Consider the following 15,011-nt stretch of genomic DNA (forward strand, 5'->3'; position numbering starts at 1 on the left):
CACCAGGATCCCTCCTCCCAGCGGGGAGTACAAGCCCCTCCTTCCTTCCTCACCTGAGCAGGTGGTCACTTCTAGGAAACGGACAGCATCCAGGCTCCTCAAAGAGATCAAGGGAGGGCCCAAGGAAAATCTCAAAACGTGAGAATCGGGTTTAGACCAAAGAGCAGGTTCAAAGAAAAAGACTGCCGGGTAAGTGCAGGCCTCGGAGCGGCGGCGACCTGAGGGGCCATGTCGGGGTGTTGCGGACCCTCAGCTGCCGCCTGCTGCGGGTCGAGGCCGGCGGGGCCCGCAATGCGGAGCACGAGGCCCGGCAGCTCAGCCGCGACATCGACGCGCTGCTAGCCTGCGAGTGGCACACGGTGCGATGCCTGGTCAAGATCCTGCTGCTGGGCCAGGCTCGGTGGCTCAGCCTGTAATCCCGCGCCTTTGGGAGGCTGAGGTGAGTGGATTGCCTGAGCCCACAGGTTCGAGACCTGTCTGGGCAACTTAGTGAGACCTCATCTCTACAATAAATCCAAAATTAGCCCGGCGTGGTAGCGCGCACCTGCAGTTTCAGCTACTTGGAAGGCTGAGGCAGAAGGATTGCCGGAGCCCAGCAGGTCGAGGCTGTGGTGGCCGGGAGAGGCCACTGCACTCCAGTCTGGGTGAGAGTGAGACTCCAACTCAAAAAAAAAAGTAAAAAAAAAAAAAAGATCCTGCTGCTGGGCGCGGGCAAGACCCACAAGTCCACCTTCCTCAAGCAGATGCACATAATCCAAGGCCGCAAGTTCGACCAGAAGGCGCTGGTCAAGTTCCTCGACACCATCTTTGACAACATCCTCAAGGGCTCAAAAGTTCTTGTCGATGCACGAGACAAGCTTGGTATTCCTTGGCAGTATTCTGAAAATGAGAAGCACAGCGTGTTGTTGATGGCCTTTGAGAACAAGGCAGGGCTGCCTGTGGAGCCTGCCACCTTCCAGCTGTACATCCCTGCTCTCTGCGCACTCTGGGGGGATTCTGGTATCAAGGAGGCTTAGAGACAGGGGAGTGAGTTTCAGCTGGGTGAATAGGTAAAGTATTTCCTGGATAACTTGGACCGAATCAGCCAGTTGAATTATTTTCATAGTAAGCAAGACGTCCTGCTGGCTAAGAAAGCCACCAAAGGAATTGTGGAACATGACTTCGTTATTTTTAAAATCCCCTTTAGGCCGGGCTTGGTGGCTCAGCCTATAATCCCAGCATTTTGGGAGGCCGAGGCGAGTGGATTGCCTGAGCCAGAGAGTTCAAGACCCATTTGGGCAACTTGGCAAGACCTTGTCTCTACGATACATCAAAAATTAGCCAGACATTGTAGTGTATGCCTATAGTTCTGGCTACTTGGAAGGCTGAGGTGGAAGGATTGCTGGAGCCCAGCACGTCGAGGCTATGGTGACCAGGAGCATGCCATTGCACTCCAGTCTTGGATTGGATAGAGTGGGCGATAGAGTGAGAATCCAACTCTTAAAAAAAAAATCACCTTTAAGATGGTGGATGTGGGCTGCCAGCAGTCCCAGCACCAGAAGTGGTTCCAGTGCTTCAGCAGGATCATGTCCATCCTGTTCATGGTCTCCTCCAGTGAATATGACCAGGTTCTCATGGAGGACAGACACACTCGGCAACATCTTTGAGACCATAGTTAACAACAAGCTCTTCTTCAACGTCTCCATCATTCTGTTCCTCAACAAGATGGACCTTCTGGTGGAGAAGGTGAAAACTGTCAGCATCAAGAAGCACTTCCCAGATTTCAGGGGCAACCAGCACAGGCTATGAGAGGTCCAGCACTACCTGGTCCAGTGTTTGATAGAAAGAGTCGAAACCACAGCAAGTCGCTGTTCCACCACTTCACCACTGCTATCGACACCGAGAACCTCCGCTTCATGTTCCGTGCTGTGAAGGACACCATCCTGCAGGAGAACCTGAAAGATATTATGTTGCCGTGAGAGAAAAAGCCTCTTTTTTGTGGTCCTATGGCTATTGGTCAGCTCGCTCTGGTGTGAAGTCTCTGAATGGTCCTTGAGTGGGTTTCTCAATCCAGGCCATCAAATGACTGGCTCAAGAATGCTGCAAAACCAGCCCAGCCAGTGAACTCTAGGCTAAAGGACATGGAAGTTTTGATGTAGCTACTGAATCTTGGGGATGAGTGAAACTACTGAAAATCCAAGCGATCACTTTGGTGTTAATGTGGAATGCCTAATAACACAGCTTTCTTTTTACAGAAACATTACTTTTTTCTGAAACAATTTAATTGAGGAGTGTGCATGTGTGTGTGCACGCACACACTCTCTCTTCAGTGAGAAAAATATAAACACCGGCTGACCTAGCAGTTGGCTTTTCTCTCCAACTTGCAAGTCTCACTGAGATAGACCCACCTGGAAATTTTGCCTAACGGTAGTTAGTAGAGATGCTGTTACACTAGAGTACCCAGACCAGGCCCTGCCACCATGGCTGCAGCATCTGGATGCCACCTCCAAAGCAAACACATTGCCTTTTAAAACTCTTGTGCCAGTCTCTTCAGAGACCCTAGTCCAGGCCTATTATATTAGATTAAGCCAATGAGCTGTGCCAAGGACCCCTCCCAGCTCTGAGGATAGATGGGGAACTCTGCAGGTGTAGGCTCACCTGAGTGCCCATACAGCAAGCCCAGCTCATCCCACCCTGCCAAATTACCTGGCAGCACCACACAGTGTAGACACTGACACTGATGCTGACACTGATGGTGACTCTTGTTTGGTCTGTATGACTACCCTTGCCACTTGATGACAAAGACATATAAACAAAGTAGCCTTGCAGATGACTTCTTCATCTTCCCAGCAAGTCATCCTCTAACCTGCAGTTGCCAGCAAGTAGTGTTTCCTCCTTTTGGAAGTAGTCAAGAGCTTCACATTCCTCTTCAGAAGCTTCTATAAGCCTACTAGACTACTAGGAGAGCCTTGGTTAAAGCCACAGCTACTTGGTACGTTCCTAACAGCTACCCTCTCAATAAGCCCACAAAATCTCCAAACTGCCACTACACCAGTGCCTTGGGACAGCTGGTCCCTGTTTTCAGCACTCCATGAGTTAGACTCTTATCCAGGTCTCTTGCTTCTAGTACTGTACACACAGGACAAGTAAACACTATCTGATGTAGCTCTGTCGGGGGCATCTGCAGAAGGCTGTGAATGCTGATCTGAACTGGTTTATCCCACTCTTGGTAAACTATCCTGGTGATCTGCCAGGTGGCTTTCACTGTATGTTAAAAATACATTGCATTCCAGACTGGTCCCCTCCGTGTGTCACTCTACTGAAAAAGTCTGTCTAGTGTGTTTGGGACTGTTCCTAGCATTGAAAAGAAAAGGAAAATCCTCCTCTTAACTGGCATCTGAATGACACTGTGGCCCAGTCACACATCCCAGGTCTCTGGTCCAGAGGCCACACTGTCCCTGACCCTGTCACTTCTGTGTCTCCCTCTTGGCATATTTCCAGCAAGCCCATTAAACATGAACATGAACCTTGTGGCAGATGCTGAACCAGAAGAGGGAGGGAAAAAATCTGCTTCTGAGTCATCCTTGTTTCATGACATTTTGCATTTTGATTCAAGGAGAACATGAAATTCTGTTTCTCTTTTGGTGTTCAATGGCTTGTATCAATGTTTGCTGGCTTTTGAGTAGGAAAAAATTTGCTGTTTCTGTACTGCAGAGAGAGAGAGAGAGAGAGAGAGAGAGAGAGAGACCACCCTAGCAAAGAGTAAGTGTTATTAACCATTAACATCTAGGCCCCTTGAGACTCAGTAATAACTCTCTTCCCTGGGGTATAGTCCTGGACTTCTGGAGGGGAAACTTTCTTGCTCATACTCAAATAAAGACTTTGGAGAGGTGGCCCAGGTGACCCCACTGAGCTCCTTCTTGGAAGAAGATAGGATCCCAGACACACAGCTCTACTGGGGAAGTCCCACTTCTTGGCTCAGATGCAATCATACTGCTGGACACACCCCAGGCTTCTCCTTGCAGCAGGAGAAGTCCACCAAGGAAATGCTGGAGTGTTCAGCTCTCCAGGCTGGCTGATGTTGCTGATTCGGGAGAAGAAGATGCAGGGCATCAAGCCATCAGATATGCCACCATAAGCTCTTCCTCACTCAAAGCTGCAGGTCACAGGCCTTGCCAAGGGCAGGGTAGATTCCACTGCTACTGCTGGGCCACCTCCACTGTAACTCTGGAGAGATAGAGGTGAGCTGTCCCCACGATCCAATGTCCCTGCATGGCTATTCAGAATGATCTGGGTTTCCTGGGGAAGAACAGTGGCTGTAAAAGAAATAGCAGAATCTTGGAGGATAAGATGGATGCTTTGGAGGATAAAACATAAACCATGGCAAATGGCAGTGCCACCCAATCTGTCTCTTTTTTTCCTCACCTGTTGGAAAGATCACAGACTCTCTGCCTCTGTTCACCTGCACTTTCCAATAACAGCTCATCCTAGCACCACTGACTTGGCCCACCTGGTTGCTGGCTCTTCTCTCCCACCTGTCCCTCTTCTCTTAGCTCCATAACCTTTTCCTTCAAGTATCACTACTAGCAGAGGGACAGGCAGGATAGGAGAGCAGCCTGCCAGGTAAGCCAGTCCAGTTGTGCTAGGAGCAGCTAAGACCTGCAAACTTCAATTGAGCAGAGGCAGGGAGTCTGTGGTCTTTCCAGCGGGTGAGATAAAAAAAAAAGATAGATTGGGTGACTTGCCATTTGCCATGGTTTCTGCTTTATGCTCCAAATCCTCCATCTTATCCTCCAAGTATTTGCTATTTCTTTTGTACCCACGGTTCTTCCCTAAAGTATCTAGATCTTTCTGAATAGCCATGCAAGGTCATAGGGCTTGTGGGGGCAGCTCACCTTTATCTCAGGATAGTTGTAGTTGAGGTGGCAGCAGCAGTAGCAGTGGAATCGACCTTGTCCTTGGCAGGGTCTGTGACTACCAGCCCTGGGTGGAAGGCTTATGGTGGAATATCTCATGACTTACTGCCTTGCATCTCCTTCTCCATCATCAGCAACATTAGCAAGTCTGGAGTGCTGGACATTTACTTGATGAACTTCCCCAGCTGCAAGGAGAAGCCTGGGACTGGGTCCAGGAGCATGGCTGCTTCTGCCCCATGAGGCAGGACTTTCTCAGCAGAGCTGTGTACCTGGGATCCTGTGGTCTTCCCAGGAGGAGCTAATCAGGATACCTGGGCCTTCTTACTCAAGTTGTGCTTTTAGTATGGGCAAGGAGGTTATCCCTCCAGAAGCTAGGACTGTACCCCAAGGAACTGAGTTATCCCTGGGTCTCAAGAGGCCTAGATGTCAATGACATTTCTTCCTTGATGGGATGGATCCTTTACTTGATCTCCTGATCTTTGATCTTAACCTGGTCCTCCTCTTTCATCACCTTTTAGGATTCTTCTTTGGTCCTGCCTTGATGTCCTTGGGGATCTTGGATGGTGTCAGTTTCCTAGGACTGACATCAGCTCAGATGGGGAAGGTAGGGTATACTTGCAGTTGAGAGGCGGGATCCTTGTGGAAGCCAAGGTTCCATTCATCAGCAAGTTCGCAGAAGACATTGTGGGTTCCTTGTTCAGGATCTGACCCTAGGATTCAGGCACTAAGGTCCTCAGAGAGGTGCCAGTGGCCTGTTAAAGGGGACACTGCTCCTTTGAGGCTATGTAGAGTTTACGTGAAGGAGGCCCACAATCTAGATGCAGGTTAAGCTGCCTGTAAGCATAACCAGGGCTCGGGGCAGACCCAGGAGCCATGAGGTGACTTGCCTAGGCAGGGGAGCCTGATGGAACCGAGGAACCTATGGCACCTGATGCCAAGCAAGCCCCCAGCAGGACCCATAAACAAATTGAGTAAGAAAACTGCCCATTGAGAGCTGATTGTGATGCCTGAGATGGTGAAAAGAGTAAGACAGGGAGACACATATCCTAAAAGATCACCTCCCCTCTCAGCCAAGCACACACTGACTAGCCTGCACCTATGACATCTCAGTGGGGCTCGTGACAGAGATGGGGCACATGGAAGGGCACATAGACCCCACCAAGCACCAAGAAGAGAAGACAATGGGTACGGCAGGAGGTCCTGCCAAACACTGGTGCAGGTGGCTATTCTAGCCCTCGGGACTTCCTGCTGCTGTTTGCAAGGTGATGGGCACCAGGGGGGCCACTCTGTGGGGATGGGTGGGGACTGCCCAGCTTGAGCACTCAGGGGCTGTGTGTCCTGCACTATCCCCTGGGTCACAGTGGCAGACATTGTGCAAAACTCAGCCCAGGAGCTGGAACCCAGGTCCTATCAGGCTCTTCAAGGACCTCTCCCATCTCTATGGCTATCCTGGTCCAGGGGTCACGAGCCCAGCTGCAAAAGGTTCCAAAGAGGTGATGCATTTGTGGGACCTGACTGAATGCTCCCCACTATGACATCTCTTCCCAGTAGGTGGAATCTCTTTGTTTCTTTTTACAAATTGGGTAAAATCCCTTAAGCTAGCATAAAATACAAAAAGACAATTTGTGGTTGTTCTTCCTCATGTTCTTCCTTATGTTTGAAATAACATTTGCTTGCGAGTGGGTGGTGTCCTTTGTACACCTGGACCTGTTCACGTGAAAGGCACATGCTACCTTTGTTTCCTGTGATGATGACTTTGCAGAGTTTGGGGATAAAAGCCCTGAGATTACACCCATTAAATGGTCTCTGGTCACTTGAGCAGGAGTCCAGTCTCTTTCTTTCTCCCCTCTTCTCTTTCTTTTTATCTTTCCAAAATAATCGCCGACGCTGCCCCACCTTCCAAGGGACCCCCTAAATCTCTCTGCAGGGGCTGGCCCCCGCATCTGGTGCCCAACGTGGGGCCCTGAAAAGGTAAGCTTTTTTTCTCGTTTTGGGGCAGCTAGGATCTTACCCAGGGTACTGCAGACCCCTCTGTAGAGACAGGCAGAGTGAGGATGGGTAAGCAAAGTTTTTGTGAAGCCAGAGCTATGATCTAATCATGGGCCAGAGCAAATCTAAGGAACAGAAAATGTTCATCAATATCTTAATGAATACTCTCCCTAAGCATGGAACTAAAGTCTCTTCTGCTGATCTAGCTTGTTTTCTACATTTTGTTCAGGAACATTGTCCCTGGTTTCCTGAAGAGGGGACAGTGAATTTGTATATCAGGGAAAAAGTGGGGGAAGAACTAAGACTGTATTATACTCAATATGGGCCCGAAAAGGTGCCACCTGATGCTTTTTCTTTATGGAACTTAATCAAAGATACTTTAGATCCTCAGCATGATTATGATAAATTTCCTTCCAAAAAGGCCATTGATAATGAGGATGATGAAGAAACTTTTCCTTTCGCTGCTGCCTCTGCACCTTCAAATTATGATGATAAATCATCCCCACAGGACATAGTAGGTTTGGAGAATGAAGCCACAAATTACCATGGTAACAATTACCTTAATAACACTAATCTACCTCTTCCACAGGTCCCTCTCCATAAGGCAGAGGTAAGAAAGTTAAACTTTACACCTGGCAGTGCCCCTCCCCCTCCTTTTCTTTTTGGAATACAGGCTGCTCAAGCAGAGGCAGAGAAGGAAGGAGATTTCAGTTTATCAGCATGTTTTCCAGTGGCTATTACTGACATTGATGGAGTGGGCCAAGTGCAATGGGAGCCTTTACCTTACAAGTTGGTAAGAGAATTAAAAGAGGCCAGTTCACAATATGGTCCTTTGGCTCCCTATACTCTTACTATTTTAGATCAGTTCACTTCTTGCTGGATGACTGCTTGTGATTGGCAACAATTGGCTAAAAGCTGCTTATCCAGAGGAGCCTATTTACTTTGGAGAACAGAGTATGAAGATCAGGTGAAAATTCAGATGACAAAAAATCAAAATCGGCCACCAGATACATTTGTTATTGTTAAAGATATGCTGACAGGTATTGGGCAGTATGCCACATACAATGCTCAAGTAGTTTTCCCTAGAGAAATGTGTACTCAAATAAGCCACTGTAGTTGCCTGCTGATTTTACTCAAACTCCTTTTTTGTTTGAGATAAAGCAAAAAGCAGATAAAAACTATGATTTCATCTCCAGACTAACCACTGCCATCAAACGGGTAATTACTAGCAAAGAGGCAGCAGAAATTTTAAACAATTGGTTGTTGAAAATGTTAATAACGCTTGTCAGGCTTTAATAAGACTGATAAAAAGGACCAGCAATATAATTGATATCAGACAATGATGATGATAATGATGAAGAGACCTTCCTTTTTGCCACCCTTACTGCACCTCTTTCTAAGGTTTTCTTTTAAAGGTCGAGAATACTGAAATAAAACCTGGATTTAGTTACTCTTTTCTTTTTCTTATAGGAATGCAGAGAACTCGAGCAATAATAAACAAACGTATATAAGTGATATAAGTAATATAGGTAATATAAACAATATATATAAGCAATATGAGCAATATATAAGTAATATAAGTAATATAAGCTAATGTATATAAGTAATGTATAAATAATATAAGTAATATAAATAATATAAGTATAAGCAATATATATAAGCAATATAAGCTATATATATAAACAATATATAAGTAATATAAATAATATAAGTAATACATAAGTAATATGTAAGTAATATAAGTAAAAGTATATAAGTAATAAGCAAAGGAATATCACATTGCAGTCTTGCTTTAACTGTGGTCAAGTCAGACACATTAACAGAGACTGTCCAGCTAAGCAAGGTATGGCTAGCTTACATGGCACATCATCACCCACTGTGTCTACTCGACCAAAAACCTTGTGTCCCAAATGCCAAAAAGGCTTTCACTGGGCTAGAGAATGCCTATTTAAGTTTCATAAAAATGGTACTCCTTTAAATCAACAAGTCATCCCAACTCAGGAAAACTTCCAGAGGGGCTAGCCCCAGCCCCACCTGACAATAAGGGCACAGCTTCCACCATGAACCCATTCGTTCCTTCTGCTCCATTGCAGAACTCATCTGAGCCACCCCTGGGAGTACAGGACTGGACTTGTGTTCCTCCACCACAACAATATTAACTCCGGACGTTCCGGTAACCCCAATTCCTATGGGAGTAAAGGGCCCTCTCCTGGAAGAAATAGTGGGTCTAATATTAGGTAGAAGTTCCTTATCTTTACAAGGAATTTCCATTATTCCTGGAGTGGTGGATTCGGATTACACAGGAGAGATTCAGGTGCTTGTTGCTCCCCCTAGCAAAACTGTGCAGTTTAACAAAGGTCAGAGAATAGCCCAGTTGCTGCTTCTGCCTTATTATAAAGCAGGTAAAACTTTAACTGACCTGCCTAGATGTGACTCTGAATTTGGTTCTAGCAACATTGCTTTTTGGGTTCAGGAGGTTACTAACTCTAGACCTCTAAAAGATTTATATATACAAGGAGTTAAAATTAAAGACTTGATGGATATGGGAACCGATGTTTCCTGTATTGCTGGAAAAATTGACCTGCTTCCTGGTCTACTCAAATAACTCCTTCAGGACTCATAGGCATTAATTGAGCATCTTAAAATTTTAAATTGGACAGATAATGAAACTTCAAAAACATTTTGCCATACTTTATTCCATCTATTTCCTTTACATTATGGGGAAGAGATATTCTTGCACAAATGGGCATGCATTTATATAGTCCTAATAACAAAGTTTCACCACAAATGCTACCAATGGGCTATGATCCCTTTAAGGGACTTGGCATAGATGGACAGGGAATGCAGGAACCTCTCCAAGTTAATGAAAAGACAAATGGAGCTGGCATTGGCTATTCAAATTTATCCATTGTTTCCAAGACCCTATTACCTGGAAAGCTGAGGAACCGATTTGGGTGGAACAATGGCCCATGCCCTCAGAAAAGCTTTAGGCAGCCAAAAAACTAGTTTGACAACAATTAGAGGCTGGTCATATAGAGCCTTCTACTAGCCTCCCTGAATGGCAACCTCTAGCCCTTGAAACACTGTTAATTTTGTAATTAAGAAAAAAATCTGGTAAATGGAAACTTTTACAGGATTTAAGGGCTATTAATGCTACTATGGAAGCCATGGGAGCATTGCAGTCTGAATTGCTATACCTGTTAACGTTAATATTATAGTTATTGATCTACAGGATTGTTTCTTTACTATACCTATAAGCCCAGAGGATTGTAAACGATGTACATTTAGTTTACTCTCTGAGAATTTAAACCAACCATTTAAAGATTTCAATGGAAAGTCCTGCCACAAGATATGAAAAACCAGCCCACCTTGTGCCAAAAGTATGTGGAATGCAGCCTTACAAGGTATTAGAAGCCATATCCTGATCTCTATTTAATCCATTTTATAGATGACACTTTGCTGGCTCACAGGAATCGTGCCCTTTTACTTGAAATTTTTAATGAAACTGTGACTGCTCTCAATGATTGCAGTTTGAAAATTTCTCCTGAAAAAATTCAAACCAATCCTCCTTTCACATATCTTGGCCGTGTGTTAAACACACAACCAGTGAGTTATCAACATTTGCAGTTATGAAAAGATCACTTGGTAACATTAAATGATTTCCAAAAACTGTCAGGAGATATTAATTGGATTAGACCTTACTTACATATTACCACATCAGATTTAAAACCTTTATTCAATATTTTACAGGGGAATTCTTCTCCCAATTCTAAGAGAATTCTCACATCAGAGGCCAAGGAAGCCTTGTCCCTTATGGAAAAGGCTATTGAGTCTCAAAAAATTAAGAGAATAGATTGCTGCCTACCTTGGGACTTAATTATTCCGTACTTCCACAAAATAAAACTAATAAAACTAATAAAACAACTCCATCTACCGGTAACCTCTAAAAAAAAAATTGGCTTTCTATCCCTATTTAGTAGCTTTACTTGTAACCAAGGGAAGACAAAGAAGCATTGAACTATTTGTACATAATGTACACAATATAATTGTTCCTTATGATAAATTTCAATTTCAGACTTTGTTTCAAACTAGTGACGATTGGCAGGTAGCCCTAACTGATTATAGGGGACAAGTTTTGTTTCATTTACCCAAAAGTCCACTGTTACAATTTATAAAACAAAATCCTATAATTTTTCCTCACAATTGTTCCCTAGTTCCCCTGGAGGGAGCAGTCCTGGTTTTTACTGATGGCTCCTCTAATGGGAAAGATGTAGCAGTCATTAATAATGAGTTTCATGTATGGCATACCTCAGAAATTTCAGCACAGAAAACAGAATTAAGGGCAGTTTCATTCACTTTTACAACTTTAAAAGACTCTAAATTTAATTTATATACTGATTCATGTTATATTAAAGGACTATTTCCTCATATTGAAACAGCTACCGTACTGGTTAACAAAACTACAATTTTGGGAGTATTAATTCAATTACAGCAACTAATTAATAACAGAAAGGAACAGTTTTTTGTGGGCCATATTAGGTCTCATTCTGGCCTCCCAGGACCTTTGCACTAAGGCAATCAATTAGCTGATACCTTAATTAAGTCTACTGTATGTGCTGCAGTAGAAACCAAGGCAGTTACTCAGGCTCAACTTTCTCATAAAATTCATCATCAAAATGCTACTGTCTTACATTATCAGTTTCACTTACCCAGGGAAACAGGTAGACAAATCATTAAGAATTGTCCAGCTTGTCCCACTTTTGTTCCAACTCCAGGAGGAGTTAACCCCCGAGGACTGAAACGAAATGTGCTATGGCAAATGGATGTAACTCACTTTCCCAGCTTTGGGAAATTGTCTTATTTGCATGTTACTGTGGATACATTTTCTCATGTTATTTTGGCTTCAGAACTGGAGAAGCCTACAAGGATGTGGTACAACATTTATTCCTTTGTTTCTCAGAGCCAGGTATACCAAAGCAACTAAAAACTGATAATGGTCCAGCATATACATCTAAATCTTCCAACAGTTTTATTCCCATTTTAATATTTCTCATTCCACAGGAATTCCTTACAGTCCACAAGGTCAAGCCATAGTTGAGAGAGCCCACCAAACTTTAAAAAATCAAATAAATAAATTAATAGAGGGGGAGTTTAAGTATAGCTCTCCTCACCATATTTTAAATCATGCTTTATTTGTTATAAATCATTTAAATTTAAATTCATTGGGCAGCTCAGCTATGACTAGACTCTGGAACCCGGAAGGAAATGTTAAACCTATGGTAAAATGGAAGGATCTCCTTACAGGCCAGTGGAGAGGGCCTGACATATTGCTAACCAGTGGGAAGGGATATGCTTGCATATATCCACAGAATGAATCTACTCCTATTTGGATTCCTGATCGATTTATCCGACATGCCTGCATTGACCCAGCGACCAAAACGAGTGGCAAGGATACTATTGATTCAGAGGAACACTAGACGTGACAACATGCCTGCTAGTCACTAGGACGAGGAACCTTCCTCATTGCTTCAGGAACGCCCACTGCTTGCTGAGCCACAACTTCAACATGATTCACCCAAGGAGGGAACAACTTTGAGCTACCAGATGAGAAATCTTTCACTACAAGATGAGAATATTCCTCATCCTCGGCTGTCCTGTACAAGACGACAAGCTACCAGATGTAATGTCTTCAGTGCTTGCCATTCACAACTACCAACGTGGGAACAAATGAAATCTTTGGTTGAAGAAGCAGGAGAAATGGTGACCTCCCCCATTGTGTCACAAGAACTTTGCCACCATCTAGTATACCCATTTGCTCTCCTAATGACACCAAGAAAGACTGGTTACTCATCGAGCGAGACACCGGGTATCCAGAGTGGAGAGAGCACATTTATGGATCTAAAGTAAACTATTTATACCTAGTAAAAAAAACTATAACAACTACTATCAGAAATAAACAAATTGTTATTTCATACCTACAAAATAATCCCCTTATGTTTTTCTTGTATGGAATGAATATCAAAATGTTACAATTTACTATCACAATAATATTTATAAGGTATCTTGTGTGGAATGTCTTTTAACAAATTGTTTCACTGATGCCATTTATAAGGGATTTGTAATCTTAAAACAACCTCCCTATTTAATGGTTCCAGTACAACTGTCATCTCGCTGGTATGATGAATATGGTTTACAAACATTGTATGAAGTCAATTCTCTTCTGAAGAAAAGACAAAAAAGGTTTTTGCTTGCTGTAGTCTTGGGAATTACAACCCTAATAGCTGTTGCTACTTCGATAGCAGTTTCAGTTATGGCTTTAGCACAGGGGGTCCACACAGTTACCTTCACTGATCAGTTATCTAAGAATGTTTCTATTGCCTTAGATATCCAAGAGATTATTGATCACAAGCTAGAGAGCAAAGTTAATGCTTTGGAAGAAGTGGTTCTAGCTATAGGACAAAAACTTGTGAATTTAAAAATTAGGTTGGCTCTTCGATGTTACTCTGAGTTTAAATGAATTTGCCTGACTCCTTTAGAGGTAAATATATCTGTTCACACATGGGACAAAATTAAAAATCATATTCTTGGAATTTGGAATAATTCGGACTTGAACATGGACCTTACTAAATTGCATCAGAAAATTCAAGATATGGCGGTCACTGAAAAGCAATTCTGCCCTACTGAATTGACCAGTTCTATATTTAACAATTTTTCTTCATTCATTGATCAAAAATTGTTAATGTCTATATTCATTAATATGGGAATTTTTGGAGCAGTGATTCTTTTATTGCTGTGTCTACTTCCAATCATTTTCAGAGTGTTAAAAAATATATATCTCAGCTCAATATGGAATTTCATGGTTTCGTGCTAAAAAAAATAAAAAAGGGGGAGATGTTGGGAGTCGGTCATGGAGGCCCACTGAGTGTGTGGATAAAAAGTCAGTTTCCTTGGTCTACCTGGAATATGTCTAGAGAGCAAATAAATCATTTATTTACAAGTTAATAGTGGAGAAAAGTATTAGATGAAAATATAATTAACACAACATGATCATTGTGAGCATGTCAGCTTGGTCCACTCTTCCCTACACATTTTTTGCCAATTAAATATAACTCTTAATGTTTTCATGCCCAAAAAAGGAAACATTGACTCCTGGGTGCCAGGTCCAAGAAAACATGCATTATTTTCCTAGGAGTTGGAAACTTCAGCATGACAAAAGTGATTTGGAAAATCATATTCATTACTTCAACTAGTTTAAATCTTTTTTCTTTGGGCTGTTTTATTGGCTTCTTTTCTCTCTTTGACTGAAGTTCTGTACCAGACAAATGACATGCAAAGCCAAGAGCCAGAAACCAGAAGTCAGAGATCTGTTCCTCTGTTCCATCAGGATATTATTTTTAGTTTACTCTAGGTTGACATCTCACATGCTGTTTTCACACAGAGATGTCAGGGCTCAAACTATGAAGTCATAAAGGGAGCTACTTCCACATTGTAGTTCCTGGGTCACGAAATCTTTTGCATAACGTCTGGATCAAAACACATCAGCCATTATACGTGTTATTTCTTCCTCCACGTTTGGATCAAAGACCAAAGACATATGCAGAGGCAGATTAACAAGAACAAAGTTTTTGTACCCATCACATCTGGGAAAGAAGTGGGGCCACAGGGTCAAACCTGAAAGGGGAAGAAGAGCACCTGTAAACAGTAGTGACCATACTGGCAGTCTCAAGATTAGAGAGATCTGGCCAGGAGCTTGGGTCATCCAGGTTAACAGTCAAGCCAGGAAGGGCCCAGCTTAGTGTGTGGAGGTCTTCTCTACTCTCCATGGTGGAATGGCTCTAATACAGTGTCCTCTAACTAAACTTGTTGGCAGTATGGATTCCCTTAACACACACACTCATACACATGTGGACACAAAATTCTTGAGATTTTGGAGGCCCTAACTTTTAGAATTAGAGTAGGTTAAATATGCCTTAAAAGAACTGAGTACCTTTCTTGTGTACCAATATCCTTTTGTGGAAACCATATGTGGAGTTAGGTTTTCTCGTTGTTTAATGAGAACTGTGAGAGGGATCTTCTATGAAATGGTAGCTCCCGAAGCTCTTACCAGGTGCAGTGGTGCCCTTCATG

At 43.3% G+C, this 15,011-nt stretch overlaps 1 pseudogene; it reads left to right on the top strand.

Moving 5' to 3' along the window:
* Window positions 1-281: 281 nt before the first annotated feature.
* LOC103269408 lies at window positions 282-1,958 on the top strand (annotated as a pseudogene).
* The last annotated feature ends 13,053 nt before the right edge of the window (window positions 1,959-15,011 follow it).

The sequence above is a fragment of the Carlito syrichta genome, unplaced genomic scaffold (genome assembly GCF_000164805.1).
Source record: "Carlito syrichta isolate Samal-C Ts95f unplaced genomic scaffold, Tarsius_syrichta-2.0.1 Scaffold309229, whole genome shotgun sequence".
In the NCBI taxonomy this organism is placed as follows: Eukaryota; Metazoa; Chordata; class Mammalia; order Primates; family Tarsiidae; genus Carlito; species Carlito syrichta.